Source organism: Zootermopsis nevadensis, unplaced genomic scaffold (genome assembly GCF_977971745.1).
Source record: "Zootermopsis nevadensis isolate Lab colony 2312 unplaced genomic scaffold, Znev_1.0 Znev_ptg000008l, whole genome shotgun sequence".
Taxonomy (NCBI): domain Eukaryota; kingdom Metazoa; phylum Arthropoda; class Insecta; order Blattodea; family Termopsidae; genus Zootermopsis; species Zootermopsis nevadensis.
In genome coordinates, this window is record NW_028259140.1 from 15,811,772 (window position 1) to 15,828,371 (window position 16,600).

At 39.5% G+C, this 16,600-nt stretch overlaps 1 long non-coding RNA gene across 3 annotated transcripts; it reads right to left on the minus strand.

Annotated features, from left to right (window-relative positions):
• Window positions 1-10,585: 10,585 nt before the first annotated feature.
• LOC147874532 (uncharacterized) lies at window positions 10,586-13,575 on the minus strand. Of its 3 annotated transcripts, none has more exons than XR_015534213.1 (3): window positions 13,405-13,575; window positions 12,682-12,864; window positions 10,586-10,819 (listed from the first exon to the last, which is right to left on the minus strand). It is a non-coding gene; the product is annotated as an uncharacterized LOC147874532 (long non-coding RNA). The 3 variants fall into 3 exon arrangements; XR_015534214.1 differs by lacking the exon at window positions 13,405-13,575 and adding an exon at window positions 11,704-11,822 and having other exon boundaries at window positions 12,682-12,968; XR_015534212.1 differs by lacking the exon at window positions 13,405-13,575 and having other exon boundaries at window positions 12,682-12,968.
• Window positions 13,576-16,600: the final 3,025 nt, after the last annotated feature.

The following is a 16,600-nucleotide window of genomic DNA, read 5'->3' on the forward strand; positions in this document are numbered from 1 at the left end:
AAGGACATTTAGGGGCACGGCAGACAGTCTCATGAACAACGAGAGAATCCAGATTGAATAAAATATTAATATTATTTTTTGTGTTCTTTGAATATTATTCTACTACATTTTCCTATCCTCAAATTGATGTTACAGAACACGTATTTGTTATGAAATACAGAAAAATGCTTTGTAAATATGTAGATGGATTAACTTTTCTCTCAAAGGAAAACAATTGATCCAATAAACTTCACCATTTTTGACGTAAATATAAAGAAACTAGGCAGTAACACGGGGTTCCCAGAATTTCGAACTGTCTTGTAAGGCTGTTCGGGAGATCGTGGTGTTTAGAAGATAGATCGACCTTTAGATTCGACAAAAACATCGTAATAAGATCTCAGACGCCAGTTTCATGGTCAGGAGGGTTGCGCGTGCTGGTCCGTGTAGAACACTGTCCTTTCCAACCGCAGACTCACTTGAGTTCAGACGTTAGCTTCTGATTCGTCCGTCCGGTGTCCACGACCGAGAGTTGCGAGCAGAAAAGATTTCTCATGATGATGGCAGCACTGTAAGGACTCAGGGGCTTGTAACAGTGACTGATGCTCTACACAGCAATCACACCTGGAATTTTCCATTGTCTGAGGAACGCGATGTACGAGGCAGTCAGAACACTTTCACGATTACATGAGATTGCCACAGCCTTATAAACATCAAGGAACTCGCTTTGATGGCAGCTGGTATTAATGTGGGCTCCGAAAACAGGAGGAGGCTGTGTATAAGATTAACCACTCTGTCAAACAGCTCACAGCTTTGCTACATATCGGATTCGTTACAAGTCCTTACAGATCATTTTAGGTTGTTTCGAGATCATAAAAGATAAGCTGAAAAGTAAGTCTCTGGATTAAGAAAGACTTACGATTGAACATAAATTTGCACGTTTCTAAAGAAACAAAGAAAATAGAGAGAAATAATGATAAAAGAAAAAAAGATAACGTAAATGAGTAAAGTAAGAACGAAACAAAGCACAGAAAGACAATACAGCAACTATGGTTACTTGCTTCGGTTATCAGGAATACAATGCATTGCCAATAAACTGTGAACACTTCGCTTACAGCAGCGTACTCCTCTCCCCCGCAACCAACCCCCGCCCGTTACCACTATGTCCATTGTATCTCGAGTCTCTTTCAATGTAACTGTATTTCAGACTGATTTTCACCTTTCGCTGCATATTTTAGCACCGTTATTAAAACCGGGCCATTCATTGTTCAATTATTATATACTCGTGACGTTTACAGCTGGAATTAAACTACTACATCAGGATATTTGCCTTTCTGCGTCTATCACCTGATAGCTTTGTTTAAATGTTCTCTACTGGCGAAGGGCATCTTGAAGCTACAAGCACTATAGTTTCAGCTGCAGCTTATGAAATGATACGCCTCTCGATAGCAGATTTGCCCAAGTCCGACTCTGGATAACGTAAATGTACTTATATGCAATACAAAGTTTCTTCTTCAGAATCGAGTTCGGAATCAACATCTGTAAAAAGACGCAGTGTAACCCTCAAAAGATTCCACATTATTCGCAGAACAGAACGCCATTGTGACTCCAGATTGGACATAATTTCGTTTAAAACTTTTCAGACTCATATAGTATAATCACTTTCAGTCTTTCACTTCTGTACTTACTTTTCTCATTTAGAGTATAATTCCAAAATTCTGTTACGCGAAGGGCTGTCAGCTGTTAGTAATAGCGTGGGCTTCTAATACAAATGCAAATTCGGAAGCTGATTCTATTCTGATGTAAATCATTCAAATGTAGCTCCTAATATAATTATCACAATAAAATTTAAATAAAATGGAAAGAAGAAATTAACACGCTGTCTAACTACAGTTGAGTAATATAATTATTTAAAGTCTCCACAATTAACCGATGGTCATATTATCATTTAGAAATCAAAAGACCTTCAGAAATAACTTTCAAAGTAGGAAACTTTCGTCAATATTTTAACACAAGAAACTTAACAAGAAACTATTAAGCTTGAAGGAAAAGTGTCCTGTGAGACAGAAAATAATCAGCATACGAGTAGTAACAGAGGAAGTTTAATATTTAACTTTTGGAAATGCCATATTTTTTTAAACAGGGAACTGTGATATAAAAAGTTAAATAATTAGAAAACAAGGAAAATACTTAACAATAAGTGGAAGATTAAGGCAACAAGTAAGAAAAAAGATAAGATGTGTATTTTATAAATAAACACAATTTATTATGCCTTAATATGGGCATGAATATTTTGCTAAGAAGTAAAAATCTGTTAAAATACTTCGAACAAAGAAAATAAACATTCTAATAGGCCTAATATTTGTATTATAAAGAGTAAAAACCAAAGAAATACCCAAAACGAAGATTTTATTCGAAAAATATGAAAACAGGAAAATACAGGTAAGTAACATTTTTTAATGGGCAACAGACTCCCAAAACCAAAGAAGCAAGGCAGTTTTCCGTGACCCCTTACAGCTACAAAAGAACTGCTAGGCCTACATTTCTCTGCGAGGACCCAGCAACTAGCTGACAAACCAACTCCATGCAGTGGAGGCCATCCCAAGAAGTTTGTAGGCGCTCAGCTGTTCAAAAAATTCATACCCTTTCTTGGAACACGAAAGTTCATCGCCATGTTCACAACAGTTAGTGCCTGTCTCTATTCTGAGCCAAATGAATCCAATTGACACCATCCTACGTTCTTCCTAAGGTCTATTTTAATATCACCCCCCATCTATGCCTAGTTCATCCAAGGTCTCTTTTGAAGTTTCAGGGTAAGATGTATTCACACCCCACCTCCACCATGCAGTGTTTTTACTGGTCAAGTTTTATTTTAAAATAGCCTACAGCGCAGGCAACTTCTCCGACAAAGTAGTTGTGCGTGCTGACTATACTGTAAGTTGCAGGCGAACTGGTAATTTCCTGGCAGGAGAGAGCAGGCTACAACATTTACGTAATATAGGCCGGCCGATTGTTTTCACGGACTATATTAAATCGATTTTCTTTCCTTCCAGACAGATTCTCTTTTCTCCCTTCATGCACATTTGGTTTGTCTGCATTAAAAAGAACAGTGTTATTCATGTCTTCCTTTTCAATTTGATTTCCTTTGCATTCCATTCGTACGTCGTTTATACGTACAAGGGGATTTTAAGTAAAAACATTCCTTTTTTCACCGTTCCTCTCACAAGTATTGTTGAAGATCGTGTTCAGTTCTTTACAATACTGTGCCGCGTGATTGGTATTTTAACAATACGTTTCTACAGCGATATAATTCACTTCCCAAACACAAAGCCGAGCATTTAAATCGGAAGTCTATACTGTGCTGTGGGAGGATTTTCTGCTTGGGAGACAAAAAACGTCTGCTACTCGAAGCCATAATCGCGGCTGACTGACGGCAGATATGTGCTACAGAAGTCCGTTCATACCAGCTTGCTGACATCACATACCGTTGCAAAGCTTGCAATGTGTCCTACACAGCTGTCGTAGCCGTAACTATATTACTTCATTCGTCTTCGATAGAGGGAACTACAGAGCAGAGACTGAATGCAATTGAGTTCAATAATCGATCTATATTTCAAAGTCGAAAAACACTGGTAAAATCGATCTGTCAGAGTCATGTTATATATCAATCGACAGCCAGCTTTTTTTCTCTACACGGCTACTGGAGCCATAATACATAAACAACAAGGTCAGTCGCTACGTAGAAGGAGAAATCTTAGCGCGCATTATGCGAGCAGTGCTCGGCACTCCACGCTGAAGGGTTAAAACATGTCAGAAGAAAGAGATCAGTCTCTTTTCTTAATGCTTCATGAAAGCGACCTCTTCCAAAACAAAAGAATCGGACAGACGAGCTCCTGTTCGGAACACACGCGTTTCTTAAATAATTGCTTTCTCGCTCTTGCTCTTGATATTGACGTATTGCGGACTAGCAAAAGCGTCCATTCTTGGTCCTGGTTCATTTTTTTAATGTACTGACTGAAACAACTGTATTTATTACGATGACCTAATATACGCTTAATCCCATTGACCATGTTCTATTATTTACTGTCGTGGCGCCGCATAGTTACTGCTTGACGAACTAAATGGTTGCCAAGCAACGAAATAGCAGTGGACATGGACCGCTCATTTATATGTAGTGATGAGTTAAACTGGTCTTCTGTGAACACGGGTTTGACTGTGATTGCTCACTTTCAATCACAATGATCTTACGCAGTGAAATAGTGATCGAGATCCGAGCATGCATTCAGCATTCTGTGACGGCAGTTGGTAACATTGACTGTGGTGGTACACAGTGATGCTAATGCGAATATGATTGGCTGTCTGTTGCTGCTCTGTTTACGTGTGATTACAGTACAGCTGATGTTATGAATACTAAAATTACAGAAATTAACATGTCGAAAATTCAGAATGTGTAAGTTGTATTTGAAATAATGGTTATTTAAAAAGTAAAATAAAATTACTTTATTACAAGAATATTGTATTTAATACTTTGTATCTAAAATGAAAGTTTACAGTTAGGTTAGGTGTACGCCTAACTTTATTTAAACTAATATTCTTTTCAAAATATAACATTTCCTATACAATATTGTATGTTGCAAGCAATCAGCCATTTTGGAAACTGAACACAAGGTAAATACATTAATATAAATACATACACCAGAAACCAATATTTTAATTACCCCCCTATATATATATATATATATATATATATACACATACATACATATATGTGTGTATGTGTTAATGACTTTGCATGCAAGAAAATAACAGAATTAACTAACATTTCCCACGTTACAATTCAAAAACAAAAGCATTTTTGCTTTCTTACTGCTCAGTCTATTCCGACGCTCGGTAATCAGCATCCCTGCTTTTGAAAAAAACTCATTCACAAGGCACCGACTGCCTAATGCACAAAATATTTCACGGACAACCATGCTGAGGTATGGATAATTGAATTGATGCGCTTTCCACCATTGCAAAGGATCTTCGTTCCTTGCAAGAAATGCTTCTTCAAGGTAACAATTTACCTCTACAATGGCTCTTGATGTTGCTGTACCTATTCTTGGTATATTTCTTGCAACTGATACGTCAGTATAATTGTTAGATTGTAAATCACAGCGCAGTCACAGTCTAATGTTTTAATAGACCATCTAAATATACCCGCCCTGATGACGGAGGCAGTATGACCTCTGAAACGTTGGTTAACATCGACCAGACTACACAGCGCAACAACCCAGAAGACAGAAATCTTCATACTCTGATGACGGAGGCAGTATGACCTCTGAAACGTTGGTTAACATCGACCAGACTACACAGCGCAACAACCCAGAAGACAGAAATCTTCATACTCTGATGACGGAGGCAGTATGACCTCTGAAATGTTGGTTAACATCGACCAGACTACACAGCGCAATAACCCAGAAGACATAAATCTTCATACTCTGATGACGGAGGCAGTATGACCTCTGAAATGTTGGTTAACATCGACCAGACTACACAGCGCAACAACCCAGAAGACAGAAATCTTCATACTCTGATGACGGAGGCAGTATGACCTCTGAAACGTTGGTTAACATCGACCAGACTACACAGCGCAATAACCCAGAAGACATAAATCTTCATACTCTGATGACGGAGGCAGTATGACCTCTGAAACGTTGGTTAACATCGACCAGACTACACAGCGCAACAACCCAGAAGACGGAAATCTTCATACTCATCGCCCTGATGACGGAGGCAGTATGACCTCTGAAATGTTGGTAAACATCGACCAGACTACACAGCGCAACAACCCGGAAGACAGAAATCTTCATACTCATCGCCCTGATGACGGAGGCAGTGTGACCTCTGAAACGTTGGTTAACATCGACCAGACTACACAGCGCAACAACCCAGAAGACAGAAATCTTCATACTCATCGCCCTGATGACGGAGGCAGTGTGACCTCTGAAACGTTGGTTAACATCGACCAGACTACACAGCGCAACAACCCAGAAGACAGAAATCTTCATACTCTGATGACGGAGGCAGTATGACCTCTGAAATGTTGGTTAACATCGACCAGACTACACAGCGCAACAACCCAGAAGACAGAAATCTTCATACTCATCGCCCTGATGACGGAGGCAGTATGACCTCTGAAACGTTGGTTAACATCGACCAGTCTACACAGCGCAACAACCCAGAAGACAGAAATCTTCATACTCTGATGACGGAGGCAGTATGACCTCTGAAATGTTGGTTAACATCGACCAGACTACACAGCGCAACAACCCAGAAGACAGAAATCTTCATACTCTGATGACGGAGGCAGTATGACCTCTGAAACGTTGGTTAACATCGACCAGACTACACAGCGCAATAACCCAGAAGACATAAATCTTCATACTCTGATGACGGAGGCAGTATGACCTCTGAAATGTTGGTTAACATCGACCAGACTACACAGCGCAACAACCCAGAAGACAGAAATCTTCATACTCATCGCCCTGATGACGGAGGCAGTGTGACCTCTGAAACGTTGGTTAACATCGACCAGACTACACAGCGCAACAACCGAGAAGACAGAAATCTTCATACTCATCGCCCTGATGACGGAGGCAGTGTGACCTCTGAAACGTTGGTTAACATCGACCAGACTACACAGCGCAACAACCCAGAAGACAGAAATCTTCATACTCATCGCCCTGATGACGGAGGCAGTGTGACCTCTGAAACGTTGGTTAACATCGACCAGACTACACAGCACAACAACCCGGAAGACAGAAATCTTCATACTCTGATGACGGAGGCAGTATGACCTCTGAAATGTTGGTTAACATCGACCAGACTACACAGCGCAACAACCCAGAAGACAGAAATCTTCATACTCATCACCCTGATGACGGAGGCAGTGTGACCTCTGAAACGTTGGTTAACATCGACCAGACTACACAGCGCAACAACCCAGAAGACAGAAATCTTCATACTCATCGCCCTGATGACGGAGGCAGTGTGACCTCTGAAACGTTGGTTAACATCGACCAGACTACACAGCACAACAACCCGGAAGACAGAAATCTTCAAACTCGCCGTTGTGAAAACCTCAAATCTTACATACCCCCTGTGTTTTAAGTTCTTATATAGTGATCGCCATCATCACATCACACTGGCGTACGGTTCAATTTGATTCCCACATGTTGCATTGTTGCGTTGTTAATCTATTTTTATTTGCTTGCGTGAAGTCATGGTTTACAAAAATGAATTAGGCTATAATATATTATGTAACACAACTTTGTAGATAGGCAGCTATGAGTGTGCAATTGAAATAAATTATTTAAAATTGTAAAGCATCATTATGAAGTTATAACCATGCTTTGTGCCATATTAATGGAAGGGTGGGTGAGGGTTAATATTTGTGAGGCAAAGGTATAAACAAATATTATATAGGTATTGTATAATAATATTATTTAAAGATAGCAGTACCGGTAGGCCTACAGCAACTTGTATAGTCAAATGTATTATTATTATGCTCCATGTATGATGATACGGACAATATAATTTATTTAATATACATTATAAAACAGAATCAAGTTTTAAATGAAACAAAATGTATAGAAATCGTTTATGTAATATTTACAGACAGTAGCACTGAGCTGTCAAAGTACTGTAGTGTCCCGTTTTCTCACTAGGATGCGCTAGGATGCATAAGAAATTACTGAGAATCACTGTGATCTGACTCTAAACTGCTCTGAGCAGTCAAAATAGTCTACCGTGTTCTCGCTAGGATGCATAAGAAATTAACAATCAGTGTGATCACTGTTTAGTGAGCACTTTAACCACTCCAGTGATCGTGATTTTCTGATCACAGTGACAAAATCACAGGTCACTGTTTATCACTCATCACTACCAAACATATCCATAACCTAAAAATCTTCGAATAATTTATGAAAGCAACGCCGCGAAAGGACAGCCAGGATCGGAAACTACAGCACAATGAAATTAGCACGAAGCACTATGCAAGGGGCAGAATCTGTTTCTGAGGTGAAAACACCATACAGCAAATTCCAATACTCTGACTGATAGGGCGATCATGAGAATGATGGTCAGCACAAATACCTGCAGTCTGACATGAGATCCAAATCATGATTGGAGCCTAAGTTTTTATCTTTGGCAGAAGTGAAAGCTTCAATCTGTGAGCAGAAAAATTCATACACACATATGACTGGGATTGAACCAATAAGTTTTTAAATGAGAATGATGTCTAATCTACCAGCCCCCTCTGCAGAGATTTTCAAATACAAATTCACTCTAGTGAATATGACAATGGATTGTGACAAAGTTTATTTCTGGTGATATTAAATTGTTTTCAATACAGGTGATTCACTCAAATCTTGTAAGATTTGAGGTTTTCACAGCGGTGAGTATGAAGATTTCTGTCTTCCGGGTTGTTGCGCTGTGTAGTCTGGTCGATGTTATCCAACGTTTCGGAGGTCATACTGCCTCCGTCATCAGGGCGATGAGTATGAAGATTTCTGTCTTCCGGGTTGTTGCGCTGTGTAGTCTGGTCGATGTTATCCAACGTTTCGGAGGTCATACTGCCTCCGTCATCAGGGCGGTGAGTATGAAGATTTCTGTCTTCTGGGTTGTTGCGCTGTGTAGTCTGGTCGATGTTAACCAACGCTTCGGAGGTCATACTACCTCCGTCATCAGGGCGATGAGTATGAAGATTTCTGTCTTCTGGGTTGTTGTGCTGTGTAGTCTGGTCGGTGTTAACCAACGCTTCAGAGGTCATACTGCCTCCGTCATCCGGGCGATGAGTATGAAGATTTCCGTCTTCTGGGTTGTTGCGCTGTGTAGTCTGGTCGGTGTTAACCAACGCTTCAGAGGTCATACTGCCTCCGTCATCAGAGTATGAAGATTTATGTCTTCTGGGTTATTGCGCTGTGTAGTCTGGTCGATGTTAACCAACGTTTCAGAGGTCATACTGCCTCCATCATCAGGGCGATGAGTATGAAGATTTCTGTCTTCTGGGTTGTTGCGCTGTGTAGTCTGGTCGGTGTTAACCAACGCTTCAGAGGTCATACTGCCTCCATCATCAGGGCGATGAGTATGAAGTTTTCCGTCTTCTGGGTTGTTGCGCTGTGTAGACTGGTCGATGTTTACCAACGTTTCAGAGGTCCTACTGCCTCCGTCATCCGGGCGATGAGTATGAAGATTTCTGTCTTCCGGGTTGTTGCGCTGTGTAGTCTGGTCGATGTTAACCAACGTTTCAGAGGTCATACTGCCTCCATCATCAGGGCGATGAGTATGAAGTTTTCCGTCTTCTGGGTTGTTGCGCTGTGTAGTCTGGTCGATGTTATCCAACGTTTCGGAGGTCATACTGCCTCCGTCATCAGGGCGGTGAGTATGAAGATTTCTGTCTTCTGGGTTGTTGCGCTGTGTAGTCTGGTCGATGTTAACCAACGCTTCGGAGGTCATACTACCTCCGTCATCAGGGCGATGAGTATGAAGATTTCTGTCTTCTGGGTTGTTGTGCTGTGTAGTCTGGTCGGTGTTAACCAACGCTTCAGAGGTCATACTGCCTCCATCATCAGGGCGATGAGTATGAAGATTTCTGTCTTCTGGGTTGTTGCGCTGTGTAGTCTGGTCGGTGTTAACCAACGCTTCAGAGGTCATACTGCCTCCGTCATCAGGGCGATGAGTATGAAGATTTCTGTCTTCTGGGTTGTTGCGCTGTGTAGTCTGGTCGGTGTTAACCAACGCTTCAGAGGTCATACTGCCTCCATCATCAGGGCGATGAGTATGAAGATTTCTGTCTTCTGGGTTGTTGCGCTGTGTAGTCTGGTCGGTGTTAACCAACGCTTCAGAGGTCATACTGCCTCCATCATCAGGGCGATGAGTATGAAGTTTTCCGTCTTCTGGGTTGTTGCGCTGTGTAGTCTGGTCGGTGTTAACCAACGTTTCAGAGGTCCTACTGCCTCCGTCATCCGGGCGATGAGTATGAAGATTTCTGTCTTAAGGGTTGTTGCGCTGTGTAGTCTGGTCGATGTTTACCAACGTTTCAGAGGTCATACTGCCTCCATCATCAGGGCGATGAGTATGAAGATTTCTGTCTTCCGGGTTGTTGCGTTGTATAGTCTGGTCGATGTTAACCAACGTTTCAGAGGTCATACTGCCTCCATCATCAGGGCGATGAGTATGAAGATTTCTGTCTTCTGGGTTGTTGCGCTGTGTAGTCTGGTCGGTGTTAACCAACGCTTCAGAGGTCATACTGCCTCCATCATCAGGGCGATGAGTATGAAGTTTTCCGTCTTCTGGGTTGTTGCGCTGTGTAGACTGGTTGATGTTTACCAACGTTTCAGAGGTCCTACTGCCTCCGTCATCCGGGCGATGAGTATGAAGATTTCTGTCTTCCGGGTTGTTGCGCTGTGTAGTCTGGTCGATGTTAACCAACGTTTCAGAGGTCATACTGCCTCCATCATCAGAGCGATGAGTATGAAGTTTTCCGTCTTCTGGGTTGTTGCGCTGTGTAGACTGGTCGATGTTTACCAACGTTTCAGAGGTCCTACTGCCTCCGTCATCCGGGCGATGAGTATGAAGATTTCTGTCTTCCGGGTTGTTGCGCTGTGTAGTCTGGTCGATGTTAACCAACGTTTCAGAGGTCATACTGCACTTCTTCAACTCTCTTTTGTAAATCCTGTAATTTAGTCACCTCCTGAATGAGATAATTTGCTGGTGCCAATCTATCCAGCCATGCTGGAGAGCCTGGAACTCGCGAGCTAATGTCAACAACTTTAGGGTTCACCATCACGGGAAATATTTCCTGGAAATATAAAAGGCACAGTGTCAGTGGTTACCCATATTCATTGCTGTCTCCTATAAAAAATCTAATAATAATAAAAAACTATAATTTTGCCAGTTTTTTATATGGGCATGATAATTGGTTTCCAGCAAAGTAGTCTTACAAATTAAAGTCTCAGGTGGTCTAGCATGCAGTTCTAGGTTGACAGAAATTGACACAAATCCTGATATAAAGCTGTTCTGGTCATTACTTAATGTTATATTTACACTTTTAAATGCAGAATTTAAATATAGAAACATCTCACAAAATGCACATACATAATGCTTTTGCCTCCAACAGAGAGATCATAAATTAAAGGACTTATAAGTTGTGACTTTTATTTTATATAATTTTTCAAAGTTTAAAAAGAGACATTCCGAGAGTATGCAAGGGCAATGCCCCAGCAATAAAGAAAGTACCAGGGTCTCACCCTAGACCACTTCATATTAACTACAGAACTATTGGTCTATCATGCTAAAGAAGACCAGAAACAGAAAGTTTTTGATCAAATGAGTTTTGAGAACATTTGGACCAAGAAAACATGAAGTAACAGAAAGAGGGAAAAGTGACAATATGAGAAATCTAATATTTCTCACTCTTTGTCAAATATTATTAGAGTGATGAAATAAAATAGGATAAGATAGGCAGGGCATGCAGCATGGGAAGATAAGAAATTCAAACAAAATGTTAGAAGACCCTAAGGAAAGAGACCACTTGGGAGACCTTATGCAAATGACAGATTAGTGATTTTATAAAGTTTTGAGATTTTTTGACTTTTTAAAAACATATGATGGATGAAGTCCAAAACAAAAGAAAGTGGTAATATTCCAATGTACTGGCTCTGCTGATTATAATCACTAACTTACTTTATATAAAGCTGAGGCTTTCTTTTTTAAATTGCCCAAGTTACTTTCCTCTTGGTTTTCTTTGTCATCTTGCCCTTCGGAACTTCCAATTCTCTGCAAAATATTTTCTTCTTCGGAATCTGAAGCAGTATATAAACAAATATACTGTTCGTGACTGTAATCTTAAGATTTGTGGGGTGAGGAAGTGGGGTGTAGGAGGAAAGACAGCGTCTGCCTTTACCGCTTCGGACTTCCTGCATTCCTTGAAAGTCTCAAGATTACAGTAACGCACAGTACCTAATAGAATCACAGAAAGACTATAAAACAATTAGCAAATGTACCTCAGGGATTGAAATTCAGATAATGCACAAAGGGCCTCTACCTGAAAGTCCATCCCACATGTAGTACCTGGCCATTTCTTAAGAAAGAAGACACTTTACAAAAATCATAATCCCTAATCTAATCCACACACTTGACATTTAAAGACCACAATTTAGAGGAATATACAGCAACATTTAGAAGCATTTACATTCACACCATCAGCAGTACCACTAAAACAAATCATCATGTTTTGGCAGCAGTTCCAATAAGCAGGTGTTTAACAGTGCCTTAGCTATTAAAACATTCTCAGTATTTTTGAAGTTGCTACTAACAACAGATTCGCTATCACTGCCACCACACATATTTGCAGCTAGAAAGTGCAAATAATTTATTAATGACTCTCATAACTTAACTTTGGTTTAATGTTGTTAACACAATTTTTCATGCATCTATCACATAAATGTAGAAATGACTGCACATGTGTATAGAGTTAGTGCAAAATCATCCTACTTACGTCAGACAATTGACAATGACCAACATAACTAGTACAATAAATCAGTAACTGTCACATATCTTTATAGAATCATTACATTTTGCAGTACCACTAATGCATATTGCATAGTATTTCTTCTTTTGTGTATGGTCGTTAACACAAGTTCAAAAATAACAGTTTCTCACCTTCAGCGGCTGTAAACTGTCCAGCTGATTCTTTGCAAGTTTTGTCTGGAGCTGAAGTTTTTCATTCTGAACATTTCTCAGTGCAATTCTCAAGCATTTAATCTCCTGCATCACAAGTGGTGTCATGAACCACTGCAGGCAAGCTTCGTGTTGATGGCTACTGCACTGGACTAGGAGAACTCACTGATAAAATAGGAACATTACTGCAGTGAATTATTCAGAAGATATAAATACACAATAACTAGTATTAGATATGTCATCAGCTATTGTCAATCTACAGACACCTGCACTTTGGACTCACAAACAAATAGCGACAAATCATTAAAATAAATATCAGCACCAATAAGAATTAAGAAAAAAATAACCAACAACCACATCATAACATTCTAATGAAGTCAGGATATTTATTTATTGATTTGTAGTTTATTTAATGATGCTTTTTCCAGTAGCTGAGACTACAGTGTCAAATGACAGGAAGATAGTGAATTGGAAAGGATGTGGAAGGAAGCAGTTGTAGCCTTCTTTAAGGAGCTATTCTGGCATTTGCCTAGAAGGACTGAGGAAAACCACGGAAAAAACCAGTCATGATAGAAAGTCTCTCGGGCAGAGATTTGAACCCAGAACCTCCTTAGTACAAAGCAGGAGTGGTAAACACTCGATCACGACGTTTGGTGTGAGGATATATATACGCACACGCAATCATACAGTAGGGAGTCAACTGACCTGCTGTTTTTGAAATACCCTCTATTAAAGCTTTCTTTGAGTAGTTCTTTAGTTTCTCCTTTAATTCTCCTCTTTCTGTTTCTAGTGAGTCAACATCAACCTGCAAGTGATCCACAGTTCCTTCAATTCCTTCTCCGTCTGCTTCGAAAGCTCCTGTGCGTCATCCAGTTTGCGCTGATACAACAAATGAATAAAACCTGTCATATATCTGAGTCAGCAAAGCAAACTCTCAATGAAAGATTCAAAAGTTCAATGACAGTGAAACTATTCTTTTGTAAAAGGCTGTAACTGTGCTTGTGGCTTCTTTTGTTTAGAGTTCACTTTTATCAGTTCTTGATACATGTTCACTGTAAAAATGGGTGACACATTAAGAACATTGGTTCAGGAGATTCAAAGAGAAGGTATGAATAATATACAAAATAGATAACAATAATTAAACCTCTTGTCTTCTTGCCTCCTAACAATTTTTTTATTTCTCAAACTCATGAACTGTTTAAAAGGACACCATAAACACTAAATTCAAGACATTAAACAGCAGCACTAAAAATGATCTTCAAAAACTGTTTACTGTTAGGTTAGCACCAATGATAGAACTGTATGGATTTAATAGGAGATTATTCTGAGAGGATAAACCAGTAGAATATTCTTATTCTACTTTTTATTATGTTAGTTTTATGGTTCACAGTAGAAACAAAGGAAGCAAGATGTTTAAAAAATTATCACAGTCTACTTAGGTTTTGGCACAATTACATGTAAATGTTATGTAAAAGTGAATATGGCCCAGACAAAACTTTTGTTTGAGAACCACTTTTCTAAACATATAATATACAGAAATAAAACACTTTGGGTAAAATGTGATACCAGTTTTCACTTTCCACAGAAATAATTAATGATACTTCTTCAGAGTCTAAATGAGTTAGGACATACCATGACCTGATTAATAAGTGAGGCAAGCAATAACTTCGATCTTTATGGCGTGTGTATCTGTTTGTGAAAGGCTTGAATAAGAATGTTGTTATTCGCTAATTATAACTTGAAGCCGCAACCGAATAAATTGGAAAATATTAAAAGGAAATTTACCAGTTTGCGCAATTACCGGTTTTCTTCAGTTTAAAATCACACGTACATATGAATTGATTTTAACTACTTTAAATTTCAGAGCACTTTATTCCTTATTATTTGTTATTAATTGTTGTTTTTCTTAATTTCCGTCACTTGAATGTTTTAGGATTCAATTGTAACCCCTTTGTATACGTATAGTGAATTCTGTGCGCGAATCCTTATGTATGAGGCTACAACGCGCTTAGATAACCATAGTCACTATCTGTTTCTTCGCCATAAAAATCTTTCTGCAGTCATTTTGTGCATTTGTTAGACTTATGACGTATCTGCGCACGAATAGGCACCAGTTAGATATTATAAACAAACGTCTTTGTGCATAATTGCTTGTTGATAAAGTCGGATGTTTGTGATCGTGGCCGATTTCGCGTATCTTCCACCTCGCGACTTTGATGCCTTCGTGTGAATTAATTACAAATGTTGCTACACGAAAGAGTATGAATTTTTATTACTTACCTGTGGCACGACGTCCATACAAAATTTCAGCAATTTCCGACCATCCATGGTCTACTTCGAAAATGCGTGCGCAGGTGGCGATGTTCAAGCTGACGCAGAATACCCCTGTAGGATTGAGTTGGGTTAGGTTAATGGGGCATCTGCGCAGAAGCTGATGCGCAGTGACGTGATGCAAATTGTCTATGTTAAGGCATCGTATGAGTTCCAGTACCGATTGCACGATATTAAACAATCAAATATTTCATGTCCTTACATTTTAGAGCAAACTTATTGTTTCAGTCACTACCATAGCTTTACACTTCAAAGATTTGTTGACCTCGATAGACTATAGGCTCACGTCACTTGTGCATGATTTTACGCAATTGTAGTTGTTGAATTCCATGTCTGGTCTGCTTACGCTTGAGAATTATTAATACACATGTCACAATTTTATTTTAGAATGTATCGAGATATTACAAAGATCCGGCTTGTCAGAAATATATATGTATATATATATGCACACACAGGTCACATTTAGTCATGTCCAACTTCAGTAAATCAGGTACATCTGGAATTTAGTATTTGGCTGTCACCATAAGAGACACTCGCCTCTTTGTGCACACGTTTAATGTCGAAAGTCAATACACGGAGCTTGATGATACGAAACACACAGTAGTTTAATATGTACCGCAGGAAATGAATGTTGCTAATTATCCCGCTGAACGTATTTGTTTGAGTACCGACGTCCGAAAGTTTGAACTTAAGAGGGCGAATAACTCTTAGCTAAATTCCAAGGCAAACGTTGAATCACGGAGACTGCACTGCCTCTCGACAGAAATCAATAATGACTGACTTTCACTTCCGGGTCTGACATCAATCTGACGTATTTAAAAGCTGATGGACAGGTCTTTCCAATCAAATCGGACCACGTAATTTTTGGTTTAGCATTCTCTCCGCTAGAGTTCGTGAGTTCTGCTGTCGGCCAATCGCTACGTACAAGGGTTAATGTATTTAAGGGCAAAATAAATTGCAATTCCATCATGGACGCTGTTGGTATTCGTGTGTCGTTAGGATAAACAAGAGAATTTTCTACTTTTAGTGTGTGCAGTGCTCTTAGACATAGTTCTTCAGCCAGGTGTGTCATTGCTGCAAATGACGTATGTAAATTTGTGGACGTGTTTGGCATAAACTTTGTTTCTATTGAGGACACTTTCTCATTAAGAGAAATGGTCTAGAGAGTGGTCTAGCTTGGTTATTTGTTTTAATTCGGTTATCGCTTCTATGTTCTTTCCTTGTATTGTTTTAGTATTTCTTAGTGTTTTACATTTATATTAGTGTTTACATTGGTAGTTTATGTGTTTTTGTATTTAATTTGTATTTTTGGTCAGATTTATCAACACATTTTAATAATTTAGGTCTCTTCATTAAATACTTGTGTAATGAAAACGGATAGAACAGGAAGCGAAAGGAAGTTTTGAGTAGGCCCTGGCTTCCGCAATAAGAGATGTAATAGCTAATGGAGGAGGTAAGCCATGTCTTTTCTTGCCATAAATAAGGCAGTCGTTAATTTTAGTGCCTGCCCATGTATTATTTACTTTGTTCCAGCTCCTTCAGTCCTTGAGAATCTAACAGTGCGCCCAAC